Source organism: Schistocerca cancellata, chromosome 9, assembly GCF_023864275.1.
Source record: "Schistocerca cancellata isolate TAMUIC-IGC-003103 chromosome 9, iqSchCanc2.1, whole genome shotgun sequence".
NCBI lineage: Eukaryota > Metazoa > Arthropoda > Insecta > Orthoptera > Acrididae > Schistocerca > Schistocerca cancellata.
This window is the reverse complement of record NC_064634.1, coordinates 20200836-20214633: the sequence shown is the minus strand read 5'-3', so window position 1 is coordinate 20214633 and position 13798 is coordinate 20200836. Positions and strand designations below refer to the sequence as shown.

General features: G+C 37.0%; 1 protein-coding gene across 1 annotated transcript in view; it reads right to left on the bottom strand.

The window, feature by feature from the left end:
* LOC126100721 (fatty acyl-CoA reductase 1-like) overlaps nt 1-13798 on the bottom strand; it is a 175131-nt gene that overhangs the window by 3447 nt on the left and 157886 nt on the right. The window lies entirely within an intron of this gene.

The following is a 13798-nucleotide window of genomic DNA, read 5'->3' as shown; positions in this document are numbered from 1 at the left end:
AAACATTTCAGGAAGAAGAAAAAGGTTACAAACACCAAAATGTTATGAACATAAATGAAGAAGTGGTGGTTGTTGCAAGATGGGTAAAACACTGCATTTGTTCATCATATAGATCACAGTGTCACTAACAGATAACACAAAGATGGTAACATTTATTTTTAGTCTCTCAAAGTGTATTCTGTGGACACTGATAGCAGCAACATATAAAAGGAATAAAAGAATACTAAGAAACCCTATTTTATCATTAGCATTGTAAGAAATTAAGGAGATGATGTAGAATGAGAAAAAAGAAAGAAATGTATATGAGCTACCTAAACTTTTGTTCCAGAAAACTCAAGAGTTGCTATCACCCATTTTAATACTGCTGTTCACAATGAGGCAAAGCATAAAGTTAGTGAATACATTCTTTTCCAACTGTGTTGCTGCTGCCTTTGAGAGACTTACACAATTCACATGTTTGTTTACATACAAAAGCTGATTTCCAAATTTTTCTTTGTGAGAGACCGCATGTGCCAGATAGTTCCAATTCAAAATTGTGGATTCTAATATTTTACTACTCATGTCATTTTCACATAATTTTTCATTGACTGTGTCAGTAATGGTGTGTATGATTATATATTTTTGAGCATTTGCAAGTGCTGTAAAGAGCTTGTACTATAATTTTCAATGCAATAGGGCCTGCAGCTGTGATGAATTTTTTGAATGATTTTGTGTTGCCTTTAGCTGCCATTCTCTTCATTTCATGTACAATTTCGGCCTTAGACAATTTTCAAGTATCGAAAACGGAAGCATTATACATAGGATATAATAGTAACACTTGTGATTTTGATTTAGGAACAAGTCATATCTGTAGATATACTAAGCACGTGATAACTTACTTTATGGATGATTTGTAACAATGTTATGTGAAGAATAGATGCTAAGTCACAGATCATCATCATCATCAGCCAATTCAATCATTAAATGATGTGGCCTCTTTGAGTCGTGATTTCAGGTAGGCTTTCAGCAGTCTTTTCCAAGTGGGACGGTCTTGGGCAGTTCTATGCCAGGTTTTACCAGCAATCTTCTTGACGTCTTTGTCCCATCTGTCTGGTGGTCTTCCTCTAGGCCTCCGGTGCTCTCTGGGACTCCACTCCAGTACTAGCTTTTTTTTCCATCTGTTGTCTTTTCTTCTTGCGACATGGCCAGCCCACTGCCATTTCAAGGTACCTACTGTCCCCAAGACACTAACAAGTCTAAGTCACTACAAAATAACTGTCACAAAATAAGCTTTCATCCAACAAGGCCTTTGTCAAAAATAAATGACAGACATACACAGACTGTCATGCAAACACAACTCACACACACATGACCACAGTCTGTAGCAGCTGGAGCCGGACTGAGCCTAGTCTGGCTTCAGCAGCCACAGACTGTGGTTATGTGCATGTGAGTTGTATTTGCGAGTGCGCGCGCGTTTGTGTGTGTGTGTGTGTGTGTGTGTGTGTGTGTGTGTGTGTGTGTGTGTGTGTGAGAGAGAGAGAGATCTATTTTTCACAAACACCTTGTTGGCCAACAGCTTATTCTGTGACAATATTTTTGTTGTGCCTATATTTATTTATTTATTGGTCCAAGAATCAGTTTTGTACATTGTTTGTACATGTGATATAGGACAGTGGTAAACCTAGTTAGTTTACAATACAGTAGTTATTTTGACTACATTGTTGACATAATAAAAATGCATAATAATGTAGGTTGGTGTACTACATTGCTTCTACATGTGATAATAGCAGTTATTAAGTGAGATGACATGATAAGCTCAATGTAAACTATATTATGAATTGACAATTAGTGACATTTGGCAAATGAAGTTTTTACTTATTATGATGTTCCATAAACTCAGACAAAGAATAGAAGCAGTGGTCAACCAAGAACTGTTTTAACTTTATTTTAAATGCATTTAATGTTGGTATGCATTTTAGGTAAGAAGGCGTATGGTTATATAACATAGCTCCAGAATGATACATTCCTCATTTGTATAAGTTTGTATTTACTGTGTTCCTGTGTAGGTTCATCTTCTATCTAGTTTCATTTGTGTGTATATCATAGTTGTGTGTGAAGAGATTTTCTTTTTTTAAGATGCTCCCTTTTGTGAAAATTAGTATTTCGTATATATACGAGTAAGGCAGTGGCAATATTTTCAGAGTTTTAAAAAGGAGTCTACAGGAATCCTTACATTTAGCTTTTTTTATAACCCTGATAATCTTTTTCTGTATTTTAAATGCTTTGTAGTATTTGTGGAATTCCCCCAAAAAATTATTCCGTACATAAGTAGCGACTGCATACTGCAATGATACATTGTCAGCACCGATGAGCAACTTGTATTTTGAGTGACGATCCTAACAGCATATGCTAGTGAATTCAGTCTCTTATTTAAATTGTTTAGGTGTACCTCCCACTTCAGATCTGCCTGAACATGTACACCAGGAAATTTTGTATGACTGACCTTCAACACATTTTTTCCTTCGATAGTGAAAACAGGGTTTGCAGGATGGAGGTTTTGTATGGTATGAAAGTTAACTGCCATAGTTTTTTCAGAAATTTATGATGAGTCTATTGCTCTCGGACCAGTGTGTTAAGGTACGCTTAATTCATACTGCAGGCTCCTTTAGATTTTCCTCATTCTGTGATTTAATTAGAATATTAGTGTCCTCTGCAAACAGTATAGTGGTTCCATAATGTATTTACTAGCCAAGTCATTTACATACAGCAGAAATAGGACAGGTCCTAGAACTGACCCTTGTGGGACTCCATACTTTATTTTCTGCTCATCACTGTAAAAACTAGAAATTTTTTTTTTTTTCACAATCTTTGTGTTTTATTTCTGTAATCTGCCAACAATTACTGAGATACGGCTGGATCCACTTTTCAGACTGGCTTCATAATTCCATAATTACTTAAGGGGAGTCGGAGGTGCCTGTGCTGCCCATGTTAAAATCACTAAGTTTGAGGAACATTTATGAGTAAACTACCAAATAGAAAAATTTGAATTTTTTTTTACATATAGAGTGGTTTAGTATTGCAGTTATGACAGAGGGATTTTGGAGTATCTTTTCTAGTTTCCTTCCAATTATTTTTTTTATTAATGACCCAAATTTTTTTTACAAATAATTGCTTTATAATTAAACTGAAATGAAACTACTGAACATATTGCCAAATGGCTGTGTTACAATGTAAGTTTGACCACTAGGAGTGCTGTATAAAAATTTCATCTCTCTAGCTTGAGTGGATTTTGAGAAAATGTTCCTTATATTCGAAAAATTCTAATTTACGGGAAATGGCTATCAAAGTTTCTCAATACATTCCTGCACTATAGGATGGATTATCAGAGTCTTCTTCTTCATCCTCCAAAAGCTTTCTCTTCTGTCTTCTTTTCTGGCCTGTTGTTCCATCATACTTCATATGACTTTCTCTTCTTTCTGCTCCTCTTATCCTTTCTCTGTCAATATTTCTTAGTGCTCGTACAGTGTTCACCCCAGCTGTAAATCCTAATGCCTTCAGAACCTCACACTTCACACTGTTCCCTTGGTTGTAGGTTGCTATTGCATCATAAATGCCAAAGTGTAGTGTTTTTATGCTTACAAACACTCTTTTCAGAATCACTTTCCAAATCAAATTGTTTACACTCTCATTAGGATTCTGCGTCTTTCCGTGTAGGCATTTGTGTAACAATTCTGGCTGTGCTAAGTCATGAAAAATTGGTTTTATTGTTCCCTCCTGATTCTTGTACATACTGCATATTACCCGCTTTACACAAGAAGTATAATACTACCAACAACAGGCGCAACACTGAACTAATTCGAAACGGTAAACAGCAGAGAGACGATGTTCCGCGCTCTTATTCATTGTAGTATCGCAACTTGGTATTAGTGTTAATTTTCTTTTCCCTACGTTCTTCCTTTTCTTATATACACGGTTACTAAAACGTGGCATCGTAACCAGAACAAAAGTGTACGACAATATTAAATGGAGCAAGATGTTCGAAATTCTGAGGAAAGTAGGAGTAAGCTGTAAGGAAATACGGGTAATATTTGTCACAGAAAACAATGTAGCCAACCCTTGCACACTCGCTGTATGCGTAACATAAGGCGCTGTATGCGTAACAGGCCGAGAAAATCCCAAGCAGTTAGCCAGGAAGTCACGAGAGGGTGTTAGATGCATTCAGCGGCCGCCCATTTCCTCTGCAGGCGTGGGGAAAAATGGTAATAACTCAACTTCTAGGGCGAGTAGAACAATAATTCAAAGTTTACATTAAAGAGGAATGTTCCAATTAATTTTCGGTAGCAAAAAAAAAAAAAAAAAGAAAAAAAAAAAAATCGTAATTTTTTTGGATTTGACCACCTCCGACTCCCCTTAATTTACACAAGAGAATGCCATGATCAGTTACATCAAATGCTTTACTTAGATCCATAAATATTCCAGATACAAAACTCGAACTCGGGACCTTTGCCATTTGCGGGCAAGTGCTCTACCATCTGAGCTACCGAAGCATGAGTCACGCCCGGTACCCACAGCTTTACCTCTGCCAGTACCTCGTCTCCTACCTTCCAAACTTTACAGAAGCTCTCCTGCGAACCTTGCAGAACTAGCACTCCTGAAGGAAAGGATACTGCGGAGACATGGCTTAGCCACAGCCAGGGGGATGTTTCCAGAATGAGATTATCACTCTTCAGCGGAGTGTGCGCTGACATGAAATTTCCTGGCAGTGCTAGTTCTGCAAGGTTCGCAGGAGAGCTTCTGTAAAGTTTGGAAGGTAGGAGACGGATACTGGCTGAAGTAAAGCTGTGAGTACCGGGCGTGAGTCGTGCTTCGGTAGCTCAGATGGTAGAGCACTTGCCCGCGAAAGGCAAAGGTCCCGAGTTCGAGTCTCGTTTGGGCACACAGTTTTAATCTGCCAGGAAGTTTCACATCAGCGCACACTCCGCTGCAGAGTAAAAATCTCATTCTGGATTCCAGATACATGTTGTTTATTATCCACTGCTTTTAGTACTTCATTTAAGAAGGCAAAAATTGCTGACTGAGTTGACTTTCCAGCTCTGAACCCATGTTGGGAGTCACTTATCAGCCTCTCTTTATTGAAGAAAACTTTTAATCTTCTAAGGAACATTTTTTCCATAATTTTGCTGAAGCCCGACAAAACTGAAACTGATCTGTAATTAGCAATATCACTTTTTGCACCCTTCTTATGCAAAGGTGTTACTTTTGCAGTTTTTAGGTTATTTGGAAATACACCACTCTCAAAAGATGAATTTACGATGTCTGTTAGTGGTTCCACAATAAATGTAGCACTAGCTTTGATAATAGCATCTGGTATCTCATCAACACCCACTGAATATTTATTAGGTAATTCTTTTAGGATTCTTGACAGTTCCTCAGGTGTTGCTGGATACAGGAATAATGTGTTTGAATGAATTTTTTGATCTGTTTGTCATGGTGTGTATTTATTAACTGCTGTGCTGTATTTGGGAAATTATCGTTGGAAGCACTAGCAACATGTTTGGGGTCAGTTAGTTTATTTTTGTTCATAATCAGCTGTATATTACTGTGATTAATTGGCATGATACCCATTTATTTCCTTATAATTTGCCAGGTTGCTTTAGTTTTATTCTTGGAATCACACAATTTTTTGTCATTTTCCAGGTTTTTTGCTTTTGAAATAACTCGTGTTAGTATTCTTTTGTATCTTTTGAAATATGCAGTAAAGTCAGGACTGGTATTATGCTTGGAGTACTCATACAATCTCTTTTTTTTTATTTAAGGAAAAGCCATTTCAAAAAAATGTTTGAATGTAGCCATAAACTTATCATATTTCTCATTGGTCTCATTACAGTCATATACATCTTTCACCCTCTAGGAGAGAACAAAAATATTCCTCATTTTTTATACTAAAATTCCTTACAGTGTGTTGTATTCAACTGGGAATTTGGTGTCCTGAAACATTCATTGCAAGAATTTGAGCATAGTGATCGCTAAAACCCATGTTTACGACTTGTGTGTTATAGGCATATTTGCATGTATTTATCAAGATCTGATCAATAATAGATGCGGAGGTAGGTGTTTCTCGAGTTGGTTCAGTTACCGTAGAACTGATGTTGAACGTTTGTAGTAAATTTATAATGTAATCTCTGAATTTATTGGATTTCGAGAAATCAATATTAAAGTCACCACATATAATTATATTTTTCTTGGGAGAGAGAATTTCTTCCAAGAGTTCCTCCATGTGATTGTAAAACACTTTTTTGTCTCTATCTGGTGACCTGTATACACAAATAATAAGTGTATTTTGCCTTGGTAGTTCAGCAATAGAGAGTCTATATCTTTTTTACAGGACAGTTTATGATCTTTAGTTACAGTATTGAATTCAATATTTTCTTTAACATATATACAAGTACCCCCATGACTCGATATTTTCCTAAAAACATGCTTGCAAGTTTGAACTGAGGAAGGTACGTTTGCTCTAACATATAATGTCTGAGCCAGTGTTCTGTAAAGGATAGTACAGAAATATCATTTAGGTCATTTAATATTATTTCTATTTCATTTAGTTTATTTGGGAGCCACTGAACATTTTGATGGAGTAATTTAAAATTAGGAACAGGGAGGGAATCATTTCTTGCTTGACCACTTTGCTTGAGCTGGTGTACTTAGTGGTAAAAAATCCTCATGTTTTCCAGGGATGGTATTCATGGTGTTTACTGTGTGGCTTGCTGGTTCACCGTTTGTGGGTTCCTGCCTTTCTTCTGTCAAAATGTTCCCAACTTTCACTTTTTTCCGTCCTTTTTCACCCATCTGTCCATTAACGACTGCCTTGTTGCTACATTTGATGGCTTGAAATCGACCTAGTAAGTGTGTTGTTATGACTTTCATTGGGCTTATTTTTTGTTATAAAATGGTCCATAACAGTTTTTTGGCACTTTCACTTCGAGACTGGCACTTTCTATCTGATTGTCCGTTTGCATATGCTTTTTACATGTAAGCCACTAGTTGTATATTCATTTCTTTTCAGGCGTTCGATTTCGAAATTCACAGATAACCTCTTCCTACACACGCCTGTGGCAGTGTTGATTTTTTGTAACATAATGCAGTTTGCAGCTTTGATTTTTCCATTTAGACCTTGTGCATCATGTCTAAGTGGTATTGGATGAATTATTACATTTGTTTTTTTGCATGAGTTTAAGTATGTATTCCAAAAGGATCTTTCATGTTCCTCTGCAATTCTTCCAGAGGTTTAGTTGACGGAGAAGTTATCAGTTAATTTGTCTGCGTTTTTCACAACTTCTTTAATTGGCACACCAGGTTTTATAATACTTTGCACACTGAATGTTTTGCCTAATTCATCTTGTAGTATACTCCCACAGTTTCTGCCATGTCTGTTGCTTAAAACAAGAATTTTATTTCCTTTTATGGCAGTTGTTTGAGGCCTAACAGATTGCGAGTTTTCACACGAAACATGGTTACGGTTTTTCACTGCATTTTGCTCATTATGAGGTACTTGTGCTTGTGAATCCTTGATTTTAATCTTCATAGCACTGTTTTCTTCTTGCAACACTTTTTTAACTTCTACGACTTAGCAACTCCACTATATGGTGAGTAGCAACTATCCTTTTCATTATATTGTTACATTCTATCCTGGATTTTCCTATGTTTTATGGATGATTTTTTTTTAGTAGTAACACGGAGTCATAGGGGCAACAACATACATGGCATAATTTACTACTAAAAATCATCCATAAAGTAAGCTATAATGCACATAGGATATCTACAGATATGAATAGTTCCTAAATCAAAATCATAAGTGGCACTAATGTATAATACTTCTGTTTTAGATACTTGAAAATGGCGTAAGGCTGAGATTGTACAATTGTACATGAAATAAAGAGAAGGGCAGCTGAAGGCAACATGAAATCATTCAAAAAAACTTGTACTAGTTTATCATTAATTGTAAACTTACTTTTTACTCTTTATAAACTTTTGCAACAGCATCCTTGTTCAAAAACAACTGTTCCTCAATTTCATTGTATATTGCAGTGCATATCTGGCTGAATAAGCATACTTTTTTTTTTTTTTTTTTTTTTTTTTTTTTTGCAGTAACACTAGTTCTGTCTTTTAATAGGAGGGTATGTTGTCTGTATATATAAAAAATTAAGGCTGTTGCTTAATTTGTTGGTGACAACTCCAAAAAATTTCAAAGAAACAGAAAATTTTATACCAAGTTTTTCTCTTGTCATAATAGATATCTCTTTTTGGTTATTAATCAGTCCAGTGCCTAAAGACAACAAGTAGTACTTGTCACGTATTAGGCCAATAAATTAAAAGAGAATCGGGAAGCTTAGTTTAAAGTTATTTGTTTACTGTTTTGTAGTCTTACATCTGCATCCAAATAGGTACTCCACAAGCCACCATAAGGTATGTGGCAGAGGGTACCCATACCACAACCTATCATTTCCCCTCCTGTTCCACTCGCAAGTAGAGTGAGGGAAAAATGACTGTCTATACATCTCCGTTTGAGCCCTAATTTAATCTTCGTGGTCCTTAAATGCGATGTATGTTGGCGGGTGCAAAACTGTTCAGTAGTCAGCTTCAAATGCCGATTCCCTAAATTTATCAATAGTGTTTCCCCGAGCCTTCCCTCCAGGAATTCCCACGTGAGTTCCCGAAGCAGCTCTGTAACACTTACGTGTTGTTCGAACCTACCGGTAACAAATCTAGCAGTCCCCCTGCGATTTGCTCGAAAGTCTTCCTCCAATCCAACCTGGTACGGATCCCGAACCGTAGAGCAGTACTCGAGAATAGGTCGCACTAGCGTCCTGTATGCAGTCTCCTTTGCAAGTGAGTCACTCTTTCCTAAAATTTTCCCAATAAGCCGAAGTCAACCATTTGCCTTCTCTACCACAGTTTTCACATGCTTCTTCCACCTCATTTTGCTTTGCAACGTTCCGCCCAGATATTTAAATGCCTTGACTGTGTCAAGCTGGACACTAGTAATACTGTATCTGATCATTACAAGTTTGTTCTTCCTACTCATTCGCACATCTTTCCACATTTAGGACTAGCTGCCATTCGTCACACCTATTGGGAATTTTGTCTAAGTCATCTTGTATTTTCCTACAGTCACTCAACTTTGACAGCTTATTACTATACACCACAGCATCGTCAGCAGACAACCACAGACTGCTGCCCACTCTGTCTGCCAAATCATCTGTGTATATACAGAACAACAGTGGTTCTCTAGGGCACTCCTCACAATGCTCGGGTCTCTAATGAACACGTGCCATCAAGGACAACATACGGGGTCCTATTATTTAAGAAGTCTATGAGCCAGTCACATATCTTTGAACTTATTCCATATTCTCTTACCTCCGTTAACAGCATACGATGGGGCATTTTGTCAAATGCTTTCTGGAAATCTAGAAGTATGGAGTCTGGCTGTCGCCCTTCATCCATAGTTCTCAGTATATTATGTGAGAAAAGGGCAAGTTGAGTTTAGCACAAGCGATGCTTTCTAAAACTGTGCTGATTTGTGGACATCAACTGCTTAGCCTCAAGATTGATTATATTTGAACTGAAAATGTGTTCAAGGATTCTGCAGCAAACACAAGTTAGGGATGTTGGTCTGTAATTTTGTGGGTCCATTCTTTTACCTTTACTGGAGTCACTTGCACTTCTTTCCAGTTGCTTGGACTCTGTGCCGGTCGAGAGATTCACGATAAATGCAATATAGGTAAGGGGCCGATGCCGTAGAGTACTCTTTTGTAAAATTGGACTGGGATTCCATCCAGATCTGGTGATTTATTTGTTTTCAAATATTTAAGTTTCTTCTCTATGCCAGGTATGCTTCTGTCTATTTCATCCATATGGGAGTTTGGCCAATGGTCAAATGATGGTATGTTTGTAAAGTTCTCGTGTACGAATGATTTCTTGAATGTGAAATTTAAAACTTAGGCTTTCATTTTGCTATCTTCAACTGCCAGACCAGACTGGTCAACAAGGGACTGAATGGAAGCCTTAGACCTGCTTAGCAATTTGACGTATGACTCGAATTACCTCGGGTTCTCTGCCAGATCTTTTGCTAAGGCGTGACGATGGTAGTAGTTGTATGCTTCGCACGTAGATCTTTTCACAGACATATGAAGCTCTATTAACCTTTTAAACCTAGTGCTAGTCTGGAGCAGGTGACAGAGGATTTAGGATCACTTTGCAAAGATTTCACTAAGGAAGACACCGTGGTTATAGTGGGTGGGGCAGGTAACAGTATTGACAGAGATCCTGGGTACAGTATAGAGTGTGACCTGGCGAAGATTGCATCAGCATCGAGGCATACAAGTGTTGAGTTTGTATCTGTTCTTGGGCGCCATGACCGACCTCATTTGAACTCTTCTGTCAAGAGAGTTAATCTGGAGCTGAAACGGCTGCTCATGTCGGGTGCGGGGTCACATATTGGTGTGGTTCATGTTGATTCTCTCAGTAGGTGGGATTATACGAGGCATGGCCTTCACCTCAACAGGAAGGGGAAGGATAAATTGGCTGGGGAAATAGCAGAAAAGTTAAATGGGGGAAGCACTGTCACGAGTGGTAAAATACCAGTGGTTATAGGATTCAGAAAAGACCCTTTTTTAGGGTAGGGAGGACAGAAAGAAAGCAAATTTTAAGAGAGGTTAGAACTGAGACAAACCTTCAGTTTGAGAAAGAAATCAAAAAACATAATTCCAGCTTATTACATCAGCATAAACAGCCATTGGTTAAGAATTTTCAAATGTCAGCAGATATTTTAACTCCACCCAATTTTAACTCAGTCAATGTGAAATGTCAGCTATCTTTATTGCATCAAAATATTCGAGGACTGAGAAATAAAATTAACGAATTAACTATCTGCATAGATGAATTAGTCTTCAAACCCAGCTGACATAATCTGCCTCTCTGAACAGCATGTGACCACTGGTATAGAACTTTTAAGTGTTACAGGGTTTAGGTTAGCATCTCACTTTTGTAGATCAGAAATGGAGAAAGGAGGAGTTGCCACATTCATCAGGAACTGTCATAAATTTAAGAACATAGACATTCATAAATTTTGCCTAGAACAGCTTATGGAAGCATGTGCAACAGAATTAGAATTTCACAAAAAATCCTTCATAATATTAAGTGTATATCGAACACCTGCAGGTAACTTTAATCTGTTTGTAAACCACCTTGAAGCTGTACTGGCCCATTTAACAACCAAAAACAAAGAAATAGTGGTTGCTGGTGATTTCAATGTAGATTTCCTTAAAGACTCTCCCAATAAGAACTTATTTGAGTTAGTAACACTATCATTCAACTTAATTCCCACTGTAAAGTTCCCCACTAGGATAGCCACTTGCTCACAAACAGCCATTGATAATATCTTTATAGAAAAGTCAAATGAACAAAATTATATTACAAAACCAATAGTCAATGGCCTCTCAGACCATGACATGCAGTTCCTTCTGTTAAATGTTAATACTGAACAGGATATAAAATCTGTTAAATCTGAGCTCAAGAAGGTAATCAGTAAGCCAAAAATTGATTATTTTAGGACACTCCTCAGAGACATTCACTGGACTGATGTTTACAGTGCTCATGGCATGAATGAAAAATATAACATTTTTGCTAATCAAGTGCTTACCTTATTCGAACACTGCTTTCCCCCAAAACTTACCAAGGTTAGAGCAAAGTCTACAAAGAAGCCATGGATTACTCAAGGAATAGGGGTATCTTGTAAAACAAAAAGAAAACTGTATCTGTCAATCCGAAACATTTCCAATGTTGATGCTATAGCACATTATAAGAAATACTGCAAAATATTAAAGACTGTAATACGGATGTCAAAGCAAATATATTACAAGGAAAAGATATATCAGATAACAAAATAAAGACAATATGGGATATAGTGAAGGAGGAGACCGGTAGAACCAGACATGAAGAGGAACAAATAGCATTAAGAGTAAATGATACATTGGTGACAGATGTGTATAGTGCTGCAGAACTTTTTAACAAACATTTTATAACTGTTACTGAAAAGATGGGGTTGTCAGGTTCGGTAGATGCTGCTATGGATTACCTTAGACCAGACATATCAAGTAACTTCCATAATATGAATTTGATCCTCACTACCCCAACAGAAATAATGTCCATCATAAAATCTTTAAAATCAAAAACATCTAGTGGGTATGATGAAATATCAACAAAGTTAATTAAAGAATGTGATTCTGAGCTAAGTAACATATTAAGCTATCTGTGTAACCAGTCGTTTATCAGTGGAATATTTCCTGAGTGGCTGAAATATGCTGAAGTTAAGCCACTGTTTAAGAAAGGAGATAAAGAAATAGCATCAAATTTCTGTCCAATTTCACTGTTGCCAGCATTCTCAAAAATTTTCGAGAAAGTAATGTACAGTCGTCTTTATAACCATCTTATCTCGAATAACATACTGTCAAAGTCACAGCTTGGATTTCTAAAAGGTTCTGATATTGAGAAGGCTATCTACACTTACAGTGAAAATGTGCTTAATTCATTAGACAAAAAATTGCAGGCAACTGGTATATTTTGTGATCTGTCAAAGGCATTTGACTGTGTAAATCACAATATCCTCTTAAGTAAACTAGAATATTATAGTGTAACAGGAAATGCTGCAAAATGGTTCAAATCTTATATCTCTGGCAGGAAACAAAGGGTGTTATTAGGAAAGAGACATGTATCAAGCTATCAGGCATCATCCAACTGGGAACTAATTACATGTGGGGTCCCACAAGGTTCCATTTTGGGGCCCTTTTTCTTGTGTATATCAATGGCCTTTCATCAGTAACATTACCAGATGCCAAGTTTGTTTTGTTTGCCGATGATACAAACATTGCAATAAATAGCAAATCAAGTGTAGTCTTAGAAAGATCAGCCAATAAAATATTTGTGGACATTAATCACTGGTTCCTAGCCAATTCTTTGTCACTAAACTTCGAAAAAACAAACTACATGCAGTTCAGAACTTGTGAGGGGTGTCCCAAGAGTATATGTCTAACATATGATGACAAGAATATAGAAGAAGTGGACAGTGTTAAATTCTTGGGATTACAGCTTGACAATAAATTCAACTGGGAGGAGCACACCACAGAACTGCTGAAGCGTCTTAACAAATCTGTTTGCAATGCGAATTTTGTCAGACATAGGGGTTATAAAAATGAAAAAGCTGCCATACTATGTTTACTTTCATTCCATAATGTCATATGGGATTATTTTTTGGGGTAATTCATCAAACCAAGCTAAAGTTTTCCGGGCACAAAAACGTGCAGTAAGAGTTATATGTGGTGTGAACTCAAGAACATCCTGCAGAAGCCTGTTTAGGGAACTAGGGATACTAACTACTGCTTCCCAATATATTTATTCCTTAATGAAATTTGTCATTAAAAATATATCACTTTTTCAAACCAACAGCTCAATTCATGGAATCAATACTAGAAATAAGAATAATCTTCACAAGGATTTAAAGTCACTTAGTCTTGTACAAAAAGGTGTGCATTATTCAGGAACACACATTTTCAATAACTTGCCAGCAGCCATAAAAAGCATAACAACCAATGAAATTCAGTTTAAGAGAAGCCTAAAGGATTTATTGGTGGCCAACTCCTTCTACTCAATTGATGAATTTCTTAGTAAAACCAACTGATTTGTATATAAGTATAACATAACTTCTGCACAATTTCAGTGCAGTAATGTGTTCATTACTGAAGAGGGGCAGCAGCCTTTTCAGTAG